Here is a 13,389-nt window from a genome sequence, read left to right as displayed (position 1 = left end):
ACATTAGCTAGTCTTTGGGTCCTACTATATATAGTATCCTTGCAAAAATAGTTACAAGTTACAGGCATTTGTGACTAAACACTACCAGTGACAACTTAAGAAACTTTTAAGGGGCACAAAGAGCTACCTAATAGGGGAAGTTACTAAAATCAAGGAACTGGACTCGTCCAGGCTTCTAGATTCAGGCTTCACTGCTTTTCTTTGGTGTTCTTCTCCGCAAAGCTATTTCATGGTATAGGAAATGCAGACTCAACGCACAAACATTTGTACATAAATCTGGTATGATAATATATTCACTTTGGAAGACATCTATAAAAAAATGGGAAACTGCAGTCTTCAAAATATCACCACCTGCTCATGTGGTGGACATCTGTGCGGGCTGTTAGCCACATCTAAACTCATGGAGGTAGGAACTGCCCCTTCTAGAGCTTTAGCTCTCTTCCTGCATGCATGTTTCTCTCACATTGTTGTCCATGGATATCAAGTCTAGCTATATATGGAGTTATGGTACCAAAGGAGGAGGGTTCCTTCTAAATTTAACTAACTTCTATTTAAAACTCTTTTTAACATGAAGTAAATATATAATGGTGTTCAGGTAAAACTGTTGGCCAGGGGTATCTCATTTTGCAGTGAGTGTCTATTTAAAATCAAGTCTGAATTACAGATAAACTACAATGAGTGGAACTCGAAATATCTTGGTGTTCCTTGTGGGCATGGTTATTTCTAAGAAAACAGTTGTAAAAATAAAGAATGAGTGATTTCAAAACCAAATAATCTCCCAACAGCTCATGCTTAAAAACTACTTTTATTTTTTTTATTAACCCACAAGATGTATGGAGTAAATGAAACTTGAGCATTACTGCTGTCACAGAGGAGCCAAGCAACAGTTCATTCATTTGTGCCAGGCTAATGTTAAACTTCTTCAGGTGTTTTCTCCACCAAACGCACCCAAGAGACCAGTGGTTGGTGGCACCCACAGCACTCTTGCTGCCCATAATTCTCATTTAGGAATCTGTCACCCACTTACCTAGGCCCTTTTGAAGTGTCTCAGACACCTTGTTACTCAACTTACTCTTCCAACTTACTCTTGCAACAGTACTAGAGTAACTATGCAAAATAACACTCAGATCCTCTGTAGATGATATTTTATCCCTTGTTTAAAAAAAAATCACACTTCCTATTTAGGTAAAATATGTTATTCACCTGGTGCATGTATGATCTTCTACATCAAAATCTTAACGTTTCTACTTTATTAAAGGCAAATTCCCAGGTCTTAATATTTAGGTTAAAGAAAAACAAAAGATGTGGCAAAGGCTGAAGTGGGGTGCTGTCCTGTGGTTGAGCTCTGATTTAAATCAAAGCAGAGCACTGCTTTGGCATTTGTGACTGAGGGACTCCCAGTGACAACTTTTTCAGAGATTTTTAAGAGGTTCTGTTGAGCGCAGAGACTCCCAATCAGCTAAGAACCCTGGAATGCCTGGGTCATTTTGTTTGGTTCAAGACATCTTCCCAAGGCATATACTTTTGTAATTAGAATAATACACTTAATTTTGTTTTCAGAAATTTTTAACCCTCTTCAAAAGTCCTTCCTTCATCCAAACAGTAAAAATGCAGAGTTGAGAATCAGAGCTAAAGAAACTTGGGAGAGGAATTGTTTTTGTCTCAATTTTCAAAGCTGGAGTTGGTCCACCAACAGGCATTCCAGCACTCTGCTATAAGCTCAGAACAGATACAACATCCTGTCTCTGGAGTTTAACAGGGTCTAACACTGACTCAGAACGTCAATCAGAGAATATGTAAGTATTTGTTCTAAATTGCTTTAAAAAAAAAAAAAGGGGGGGGGCAATGTTACACCATCCAACATGCTCTCTCTAAGTGGTTAGCAAAGGAAGATTGGAGAATAGAGACATTAGCAAAAATCACTTCCCAACCAACACTCATAACTTCTAGACTCCAGAGGACTTCAAAATTCAAGCACTTGCAAGAAAATTGAGGTTTACTGTATTTCACAATCTTCCAAATATTACTAAATGATTTGGTCTCTTCTTTGTCGGTTCATAATGGGACTTGCTGAAATTATCAGAAATCTCAGCATTCTCCTCTCCTGAAAACATATAAAGCCAGGTTGTCCCCTGATCTCACAGTGAGTCAATGAGTCTTCAGGGTGGAGCAATTTGGTAAGCATTCCATTATGCTGCCACTCTCCATTCAGAACCAGGGCTTCAGTTCCAGAAGAGCAAAGCGACTCCTTGCAAAGGAGGAACAAAAGCTGAGATCACCCGTTGACCCCTCTCTTAGGCTCACGCATCCCTCTTGCCGCCTACATTCACGCAAGCACGCAGAGATACACAGAGAGACACAAACGCTCACGCTCATCTTCCAACGCTTATTTTCAAATGAACTCCGACAAACAGGCCTTGTATGTTAGCCGCGAAAGGCAAACTTTCCAAACTCCCATAAAAAGTGGGGAATTTGCATTTCTGGTTCAGTGAGTACTAACCAGAGACATGTTCTTAACTTTTAGTGTTAGAAAATCATCCCTACAGTCCCATTACTTGTTTTAATTAATAGAGTCATAGGCATCTCTGTGGGCCTCCCAATTATCATTCTGAAGATGCTGAGAAATCACAGGTGCAGGTGGTGCAGGACAATTCGCCTGACTCAACAATTAGCCAGGAATAAATCCTGACGCTTGTTTGGTTGTTGTAGTTTCTTTTCTGACAATTAAGTGCCAGGAAGAAAACCTGCTTAATCATCCATCCCAAGGTTTATCTATCAACAAATTGCTCCTTGGCAAAACCCAGACGAAATTAACAGCAGATTTATCCCCCTTCATTAAAAAACAAAACGAAACTGAGGTGCTGAGTCCTCTATCTCCTCACAATCATACAGGACTGAGTTTGTTATTTTAAAACTCAATCCAACATGTTAATTACAAAAAGTTATGAACAAAAACTCCACACGTGGCTTTAGTCTAGGTGAGGAAGGAATTTTAACTGAACACATGGAACTCAAAACCAGGTAGCCGAGGGAACTATGAAAACTTGGTCAGCTGAAGTCTTTCATGGAGGACTAATGTTGATTATTCTAGAATGATTAATCAAAATATGGAAAGAACTTTACATTCAGACTCTTTCATGCTGTACTATCTTATGAATTCTTAACTGTTATCCAGGAACAGTATAATATCAGTATAACAACTCTGATATCAACAATAGGACTAAGGTTTTGTTCTCTCAGGTATCAACTAACCCTGATTTCTGTACATTCCACTTTTCTTGCAAGACTGGACAAAAACTATGGACACTTTATGATTTACCAAGCGATCTGCCCACTGTTAATTCCAGGGGATTTACTGCCCAGGTAAGAGTTGGATTTATGCACAGCACCAAAGTGCCCCAGTAAGTTCAATGGCAAAATGGTGGCTATGGGGTATCTTGACAAGTTTCGCCCCCCTTAGATTGTTTTTAATTCACTGAGGGCCAGGTATTGTGCAAAGTGCGAGATAAATACAAGGATGAGGAAGACAGATCCAGGCTCAGAGGAAGCTTACAGGCTGATGGGCAGGACAAGATGTGAAATGCTTCATGAAATGCACACACACACAGGTATGCCTCGCTCTCCGAACTTACTGGCTTCAAGAACTTGGGCGATGACTTCAGATAGTGATGGCTATCATGCTATCAAATCTACATAGTCCCTGAGTTCGGGGTAAAGAGTACTAATATATACATATTTTTTCTAAGTATTTTATTTATTTTTTTAATGTTACATTCAAAAAATATGAGGTCCCCAAATACCCCCCACCCCTTTCACCCTACTCCCCCCACAACAACCACCTCCTCCATCATCATGGGACATTCATGGCACTTGGTGAATACATCTCTGAGCACCGCAGCACAACATGGTCAATGGTCCACACTACAGTTTACACTCTCGCCCAGTCCACCCAGTGGGCCATGGGAGGACATACAATGTCCAGTAACTGTCCCTGCAGCACCACTCAGGACAACTCCAAGTCCTGAAAATGCCCCCACATCACATCTCTTCTTCCCTCTCCCTACCATCAGCAGCTACTGTGGCCACTTTCTCCACATCAATGCTACATTTATTTCCATTACTAATCACAATAGTTCCAGAATAGAGTATCAGTAAATCTAATCCAAACTCTATTCCTCCATTCTGTGTATTTTTAATATTAATGATATGAGGGACACCAGCCCTATCTCCAGAAATATGTCTTTGAAACTATTCAATGCTTGGGTTTGGATAGCAAACATTTGGAAAGGGAGAATACAGGTAATGAGGAAATTTGTAGTTAAAACCTGTGGCGAGGTTTCAAATGCCAAAACAGGCAACTGTAGCTTGCCTGGGGGACCAAGAGGACTTCCCTGGGGAAGTGATGGTTGGGTTGAGATCTGAAGGATATCTGAGTTAGACAAAATGGGGTGAGAAAAATGGATGGGAGTGGGGGGCAGGAGAGAGAATTCCCAGAACAGGGAATAGCACCTGCAAAGGCCCAGTGGCCAGAGGGCAAAGTAAGCTTTTCAGGAATTAAGGTAAAGCCAGTGTGGGCTGCCCAAATCACAGGGTTGGGGATTGTATAAGGATTTGGAATTTTATCCTAAACTCAAGCCCCTAGAAGATTTTAAGCAGAGGAGTGACACAGTTAGATCTGTGTTTTTAAGGGACTGCTCTCTTTCTGGATGCAAAAGATACTGAAGGCGGTAAGAGGGCATGTGGGAGCCCTCAAATACTTTAGTGGTAGATAGAGAGCATTTTCAAAGATAATCAGAAGGAAGGTGTCACAATCCTGTCGAGTCTACTCAGCATCCAAATCAGGAGTAGTACCAAGAATGAGGAAGCTATGGTTCATTAGAAGTGAGTGCTACCTGCTACAAATCTCAAAAGACCAGGAAGAACTACTAACCTTCCACTGGGTTGTTCCTTATTCAGTAAGGGGCCAAAACGGGATTGGAGAGGAAACTTTTAGGGAACCACATTTCCCACCGCAAAATAGCCGAATTTGTTTAAACTGCTGTACAAGTCTGAAAGTTGGCTATTTTGGGAATACAGCAAAAATTCACTTCACACTTAGACAGCTCATAGAAGAGTTCAACTTATTTACTCAAAAAAAATTAATATACTAATAAAATTTTTTATCTGGTAGGAATTATCTCAGCTTCTCTCCTTCAACCATTTGAGGAAACTAAGGCCCAAGGAGATTAAGACCCTCTCAACACAAATAGTTTTAAGGGGATATGTTTTTTTCCTACTGTATTTCTATTATTTGTGCCTAGTTTAAATGAGATTAAGTAATGTAGAAGGAATTTTATCTCTTCTTATATGATGAGGAAATTCACACATCCTAATGATTTACTTTTTACCAAGCAGATTAAATAAAACACTGCAGTTTTTATCAAGCTGTTCTAGAGTTTAACAGTCTACATGGTAGAATCATGAAATCGCCAAAATGAAATAAAAGAGGGCCAGGGAGTGTTTTGGGGTGATGGAGATATTCTCTTTTTTGGACTAGGGGTTATAAGGTTATATACAACACCTAGGATCTTACATTTTAATGTATATAAATTATACCTTCATATAAAAAAAATTAAAGACACCAAGATTTGTAGATTCTTTTTTCTATTGATTAAAGGATCCCTAACCTCACTACAAAGCTATGGGAAGGCATTCAGATATATCCACCCCATCACTCTCATATAAAACATAGATAATTATGAATTGTTCATAAGTATGATAACTTTAAAAATATTTATAATACTAAGTGCTTTAGAACCTTTTGAGTGTCAAAGTAAATTCATCTTGGCCCAATTCAAATTAGAATGCATTAGTAAAACCATCTCTTAATTTGTTTAAAAATATGCATATAAATCTCATAGCCAAGTTATAAAATAATTCCATTTGATTATTAGAATAATTTAGTAATCATTTTCCAGGGAATTTAAATTAATCCACATCAATAGTTGGTGCCTTCATTCCTGGTGGCAATTCAAATCAAGTTACAATTTACTGAAAAGACAAACTCAAAGTTTTTGTTTAAAATGCTGACATATATGTAAGTTTCCAGTAATGGATGAAAGGCCATTTTTATTTTGGTTGTAGGTGGAAATCATGGGAAGTCAAATTTCTGAATAGAATAGTTACTTAAAAGCGTGAATGAAGTTTTTAGGATTTGTTAACAAAGGTTAACCACCAGCACCCCCATAATTCAGTTTACCAGGGCTGCCCTTTAAGTGGCAAAACCAGAGTTTTCAAGGTCTGAAAGCCATGGTTTCAATGAGAAAGCTGAATGACCTCAATTCAAGCTGGCCACAGGCAAGAGTAATCGAGCTAAAAATCTAAAACACCAGTTTCAAAGTTTGGGAAATCTACAGACACAAAATGAAGTAATAAATATGAGTTGTCTAAGCATCCATGGTGTATTTTCCTTCCCCCTTTTCAGTCAGATAAATTCAAGGTGTCTTTTCAGTTTAACCTAGTTTCTCTTCTTTCGTCATTCATTAACATTCTATTTTGATGTGTAGTGCCCTGGACTTCCTGTTACTACATCTTGATATTCTGCTGCAAATCATGAGTCATTCTTAAATCATAGAGAAACTCATCAAAATCCCAAATTTCACAGCACATATGAATTCAGTCTTTCAAGAGGGCAGCATTCTTAGAATATTACTTGAGGCACAGAGGACAAAAACTCTGTACAAGTCTGTGCAGAAATTATGTCAATCCATTGTTGAGTCAACACATTTATTAGATTAATAAATGCAAGCTCTCTGTGTGGTAATTTTGGTCATGGTACCAGTTATTAAAATGGGTTACATGATATGTGAAGTGAAAATAAGTTACAAAACAGTATGTATAGTTGAATCCAATTAAAAACTAGAAGCCTGCAATTATAAAAACTGGAAAGATATATAACAAAATGTTAACAGTGGGAGTATAGGAGGTGTTAATTTTTTTCTTTGTGGCTTTCTGTATCTCCATAAGGTGATTCATGTCAATACTCTACAACACACACATAAAGGTAACCTTTAAAAATACTGTTGTGGGAAGCAGACTTGGCCCAATGGATAGGGCGTTTGCCTACCGCATGGGAGGTCCGCGGTTCAAGCCCTGGGCCTCCTTGACCCGTGTGGAGCTGGCCCATGTGCAGTGCTGATGTGCGCAAGGAGTGCCCTGCCACGCAGGGGTGTCCCCCATGTGGGGGAGCCCCATGTGCAAGGAGTGCGCCCCGTAAGGAGAGCCGCCCAGCGTGAAAGAAAGTGCAGCCTGCCCATGAAGGGCGCCGCCCACACGGAGAGCTGACACAGCAAGATGATGCAACAAAAAGAAGCACAGATTCCTGGTGCCTCTGATAAGGATAGAAGCGGTCACAGAAGAACACACAGCGAATGGACACAGAGAGCAGACAACTGGTGGGGGGGAAGGGGAAAGAAATAAATTTTAAAATCTTTAAAAAAAAATTTTTTTTTAATAAATAAAAATACTGTTGCGTTAGGGTGATCTCAAGTATGTTATAAATCAATGAATGGAAGCAAAGAGGAACTGTGGATAATCAAGGATATAAAAAAGAAATTGTCTTAAAAAACACAGAAAAATTAGATAGAAGGGTGTCCTCCATTCAAATTTCCTGTGTGAGCTCCACATCTCAGCAGGGATGTGAAGGAGCAGGCCCTGAAGAAGGTTCCACCAGCCAACAGCCTGGGCTTTCCAACCAGGGCAACGCTAGAGTGGACAAGGAGCCCATTTCTAAGTTCAATGAGGACCCCAGGTGTGGGAAATATGGAGAAGACTGTCGTTCCCTAGGACTGGGAGGGAGCTAAGCCACCAATTAGTAAGCAGTATCTCACCATCAGCAAAAGACGACTCTACTCCAGGAAGTCATACAGAGCCTTGGATAATTTTTTATGAAGTGTTTTGGATTTGTCAACATGTAACGTTTTACTATGTTTTACAGCACTGTATTGGTTCTTTGAATCAGACAGATAAATATAATTGGACAGGACACACAAAATCCAATCGCTGACAGCTAAGAAAAGAATATTTTCTCTCGCCTTTGGACCCCTGTTCCTGCCCTCTGCATCCTGCTCTCGCCATTTTTCCTCTGCCATGGTGACCACACAAGAAAATTCTGGGGATTTAAAATCTATAATGGCAAATTGTAGTCTGTCAATCAGCACACTTTATCACTTTTCAGCCCCTTCTTCTTCACCTGGGACCCTGCAATATCATTGGTCTGTTATTTTCTCCCATTTCTCTTTTCTCCCTACCTGAATAAATTACAGGCCTAACTCAAAAGAAAAAAGAAAGGAATATTTTTAATTTATGTATACTGCCTGGAAGTCCTTTAAAATGGATTTCAGGAAAAGGTTGTATTTCCAAAGTTATTACACATATAAATTTTAGTATATGAATAAATGATCTCAGATTTACAATTACAGCATATTAGCAGTTTTAAATTATTTAATTGTTTTTAAATAAGAAAAAGAGAACATCTTAAGTGTTTAGGAAACTGCAAAATTCAAATGCAGCAGAAAAATGGCTGCTCTCCCCTATCTGGACCATTACCATTCTGGTCTAAAATGGCTGAGAGACTTCAAAATGAGTCAGGAGGTCATCAGAGGGGTCGTGCTTATGCACATCTCAGCAGGAACTCAGACAGATGCAACCCTACGTAGTGGTGCTCCTGAGGGCTATGGAGACACCCAGGTTCTATGGTCATGGCAGATGGCTCTGGAGTTCGGTGCCTTGCCAGTGGGCTCTACTTTGGAATTTGCGCCCCTGCGTGTGATGGAGCTGGACTCAGATGTGACTTCTCTACACATGCCTCTTCTGTCACTTTTACTGAACCTGTGGTTGGTGCTGGGGTTCGTATATGCTCAGGAGACTTGAATCTCTGGACCATCCATGTGTCAGCTGGGCCCTGAGCCTCAGTAGAGTTGCAACACCTACTCTCCGGTTCATTGGACTTACCTAGGTCAGCTAACAGGAGGTGAGGATGGTCAACCACCATACCAGGGAACCCAGAGAGTCTACAGCTGCAAGCAGGATAATCCCATCCATCAGTTGAGTGGGATCTAAGCCCCCTCTCAATCGAGAGGTGGAATGGGCACTGCCATCCCAGAATACTCAGGATGGAGGAATAAAATACGGATTAGAGTAGACCTACTGGTATTCTACTATAGAATTACTGTTACTCCAGCAATGGAAGAAACTATGTCATTGATGAGACAGTGGCCAGGGGAGATGCTGAAGGCAGGGAGAGGGTAGAAGAGGTGTGATATTGGGGCATTTTCGGGACTTGGAGTTGTCCACAATGATAGTGCAGAACAGATGCAGGACATTATATATCCTGCCATAACCCATGAATGGACTGGGAGAGTGTGTAAATTACAACATAAACTATAATCCATGATGTGTAGCAGTGCTCCAAAATGTAGTCATCAAATGCAATGAATGTACCACACTAAGAAAAGAAGTTGTTGATGTGGGAAGAGTGGGAGGTGTGGGGAATGGGGTATATGGGAACCTCTTATATTTGTTAATGTAATATTTTGTGTGATTTACATATCTTTAAAAGAAAAGATTAAAAAAAAAAAACCATAAAAGCCTATGTACCAAGTGAGTGCCTATGGAGGCTCAGAGATGGTCTAATTTAGCTCACAAAGGATATACCATCGCAATGTCATCAATCCATTCAACTGCATATTACTGACCAGAGAGGGAAATTCATGTATATGGTGCAGGAAAAAAAGTGCAACTGATGACTTTTACACGCTCGATTACTTGAAAGAATGCATGTGAAAGAATTTTCTTCTTCATCGTTATCATTAATTTAAATCAAATTGTCTCAATCTGAGCACTACTGACATTTTGGGCCAGAAAATTCTTTGTTGTGGAAGAGGCTGTCCTGTTCACTGCAGGATGTTTAGCAGCACCCCTGGATTCTACCCATCAGATGCAAGCAGTCCCTTTCCAATTATGTCAACCAAAAATGTCTCAACCTCGTCAAATGTTTCCGGGGCAGCAAAACTGCCCCTGGTTGAGAACCACTGACTAAATAAGCCTTCAGGCATTCCAAATAACTTAATAGAACAAGGAATTCTAATTACCTCATTTTCCTTTTAAAGGAAATATACTCTTGAAAAGAGAATATTTATAACTCCCATCCTGAAGGAAGGCTCATGCAGAATGGTGTTAGTTTCTGAAAGCTCTTATTAGAGTAAGAAGTCTGGGGAGCCTATGTATCCTATGATCATAGTTTTCAATGCAACAATTTAATGAGCATTTACTGTGTGCCAGGCAGATGTTCTCACGTCCCCTGACTCATACCCTGGTTGGGCTGGTTGAGCTGTTTTAGGACCTGCTTTGCCACCCTAAAAGAAATGCCAACACCTTAGAAACCCTCAAGAGAGGCAATGTCAAAAAGGTGTTCCACAGTGGCAATCAGATACCGTAATTCTTGACCCTTTGTAGTAACTCTACACATTTCTAGACAACATGTAGAGGTTTTCTGGTTTGTTTGGCTTTGTTGTTATTATTGTTTAAGACCTTTTGCTATATTTAGCATAGAAAGGCCATCACTTCTCATACTCTGGGGCTTTTGCCCACAGGATCATTACTGGAAACTCTAAAAACACTTATGGACAGTCTTCTTAATTGTCTGACCCACATGCCCTGCTAACACAATTTGTAATTTCATAATCCTCATAAATTGAGACTCCATAACTGACCTTTCCCAAATAAACGTGTGCCAAAGAGAGAAAGAGAGTGAGATCAGAGGGTATTTTGTTTGGCAGTAAGTCTCAGAAATCGATTTAAGCTCGTTAATAGATGCCTGGAACATGTTTGGCTTCTCAACCTCCCCTCCCAACAAAGACTGAAGTACAGGCGGAGAAGATGGGTGTGTTTGAATTGCTTGGGCAACAAGTTTCACGCACACATAAACACCACACACCGCTGGGAAAGAAAAACCTGAACGTCCCTAATCCAAAATGGCCAAGAGCAACTTCAAAGTTTTCAAGATGCTGCCCTGAAAAGGCTCCTTGGGCGGCTGCACCTCTAAGTAAATGAAGCCGTAACTTGTCTCCCCCTCCAGCGCGGGGCTCCCGAGGCTGACAGTGGCTGCACAAAACCCCTCCTGTGTGGAGCAACGGAAACTCCTAATGAGATTAGTTGGTGTGTGTGCAGACATTACTTAGCAATGACTAAAGGGGCTCTCTCTTCCTGCAGCAGCCAGTGGAAAATTCAGGGAACTTTTTCCCCCTGCAGCAGCAGAGCAAGTCCCTCTAACCCTCTCCCCAGCCAACTCAAAAAACAACTCCCCCCGCCCAACCCCCCGGGCAGGGGAGTGGGGGAAGTTAGAGCCCGGCCAGGGGCTTTTAAAGGAGGGGATAGGGGTAGTGCGAGGGGGCGGCGGGGAAGGAGTGGGGGACCCCTCGAACACTACAAAGGAAACTGTAAAACGCACAAATATATAAACCTGAGAAGGAGCAAACCACAGTTTCTTTGTGAGCTCCTCCAGTGAGTCATTTTCAAGATGCTGTCTGCTGCCAGTTTCAAAGCGGAAGCGCATGGCAATTAGTCTTGCTGTTTCCAGACAAGCCAGAAACTCTCCCGACACTCGTTTTTTTTTTCCAAAAAGCCCCTTTTGCAGTTTCTGAAATAACATTTCTTGCCCCCACCCCACCCACCGCCTAATTGCAGCTTGTCCTCAGGAAGATTCGGCTCAGAAAACCAAAACGGGATCCTTTTTCTTTTCTTTTTTTTTTTACCATCTTTTTTTTTTTAATTCCGTCCCCTTCCCCCTTCAAAGTTACAGCCGTATAACAGGCCAACGTTCGGTTCGAAGCCGAACACCCCACCCCGCCCCCCACAAGGGCTGGGGCGCCAAGGCCATCTCTTGCCCGCTCCTTCTCCAAATCCGTGTGCAGTAAAGACTCCGCCGGCTTTTAAATGTCCGGCTGGGTGTAAAGCCTGGGACGATGACCCGGGCGGGGGTCACCTGTCGAGCGAGGACGGACGCAGCCTCCGGCTCCACGTCTTCAGTCCCCACGACCGCCCCCTCCCTCTCCACCCCCTTTCTCTCTCGGCGCACCCGCGCCCCGGTGCCCTCCGGCCACCCCGAGCCCCAGGCCCGGCTCGGAGGTCAGCGGTGGTCCAGCCTCCCAAGGCGCAGGCTGCTCTAGCCGCCGTTCCTCCCCGGGATCCGAGGTCTAACCCCCGCCGGCGCCCGCAGCTGGCCCCTCGGTGCCCTACCCCAGCTGCCCCGGGCGGCGCGCCCAGGCGACCCTCCTCCCGGCTCGCAGCACAGCCCCGGGGCGCGGTGCCGCGCAGGAGCCCCGGCAGCCCCTACCCGGGCGCACGAGCGCGGGGCGGGAGCTCGGGAGGTGCTGGCCGGCGGCGCGGGCGCAGGAGCATCCCGGCTGCGCCCCCTCCCCGCAATCCGCCCTCGATGCGGACGTTCCCCTCTGCCCGGCCCGCAGCCCACCCCGCGGCGCCCACCCGCCCCACCCCCACCGGGCCAAAGTAAAGAAAGAAAGAAAAAAAAAAAAAAACCCGAAACGAAACTTTGCAACTGTCCAAGCAACAGGCAGAAACCCTGTTACCTACCCAGATGTGGGGGAGCTTTCAAGATCCTTCTTCGGGGGAATTTCTAGGAGGAACCGGGCGAAACCCCCCGACTTTCCATGCTGACAGGCGTCTGCAGACGGTCTGTTGCTCTTGTAATGAGATCCTGATTTTTCCCCCCTTTTTTTTTCTTTCTCTCGCTCCTCTTTTTTTTTTTTTTTTTCCTCTGGTGTGTGTGAGAGCAGGAAGTTGGAGCAGTCAGGCCGAGCCGGCTCACTTCCTTTACTGCATTATTCCCCAGGCGGTGTGCAGTCTGTGTAAACAGGCTTTTCCGCCCCGCGCCGCGCGCCCCGGCCGCGGCTGTGCGCCGGGGCTGGCAGGCGAGGCCCGCGCATACTACGCCGGCCCGGGCCCCGCGCGCTCGTCCCGCACCGCGCCGCGCGCCCCCGCTCCCGGCCCTCCCCGCTTCCTGCTCGGCCACCCCAGGGGAGGAGCCTCCAAACCCGCTGCGACTTGGAGCAGCGGCGGCCCCTCCCCACTGGCCGGGAACCCAAAGAAGCTTCCCCTACAGGGCGCGGGCACCGACCCCCCGGATGCGGTGGGAACAGGGCCCCCTCCTCACGCCCTCGGGGGTCCCTGCGCTGGAGATGACGCTGGGGGACTGGGTGGCGTTGTCCCCTACCCAGCCGGCCTGGGAGGAGAGCCCCGAGGGGGGAAGTCCTCTCGACTGGCTGCTTTCTGTCAGCTTGGAGGGAAGAGTTGGGGGTCCTTGGGAGTGGGGATCAGGACTTGGTCGCTCTG

General features: G+C 43.9%; 1 protein-coding gene across 2 annotated transcripts in view; it reads right to left on the bottom strand.

The window, feature by feature from the left end:
- Positions 1-13,042, bottom strand: part of ELK3 (ETS transcription factor ELK3) — a 77,996-nt gene extending 64,954 nt beyond the window's left edge. Inside the window, exon 1 of one of the 2 annotated variants that reach the window (XM_004464127.5) lies at positions 12,631-13,042. The gene's annotated coding sequence lies outside the window, so the exon portion shown is untranslated. The remainder of the gene's footprint in view (positions 1-12,630) is intronic. The other variant, XM_004464129.5, reaches the window with a different exon arrangement.
- Between the last annotated feature and the right edge of the window lie 347 nt (positions 13,043-13,389).

This window comes from Dasypus novemcinctus, chromosome 12 (assembly GCF_030445035.2).
Source record: "Dasypus novemcinctus isolate mDasNov1 chromosome 12, mDasNov1.1.hap2, whole genome shotgun sequence".
In the NCBI taxonomy this organism is placed as follows: Eukaryota; Metazoa; Chordata; class Mammalia; order Cingulata; family Dasypodidae; genus Dasypus; species Dasypus novemcinctus.
The sequence above is the reverse complement of the archived record's forward strand: the minus strand, read 5'-3'. Positions and strand labels throughout refer to the sequence as shown.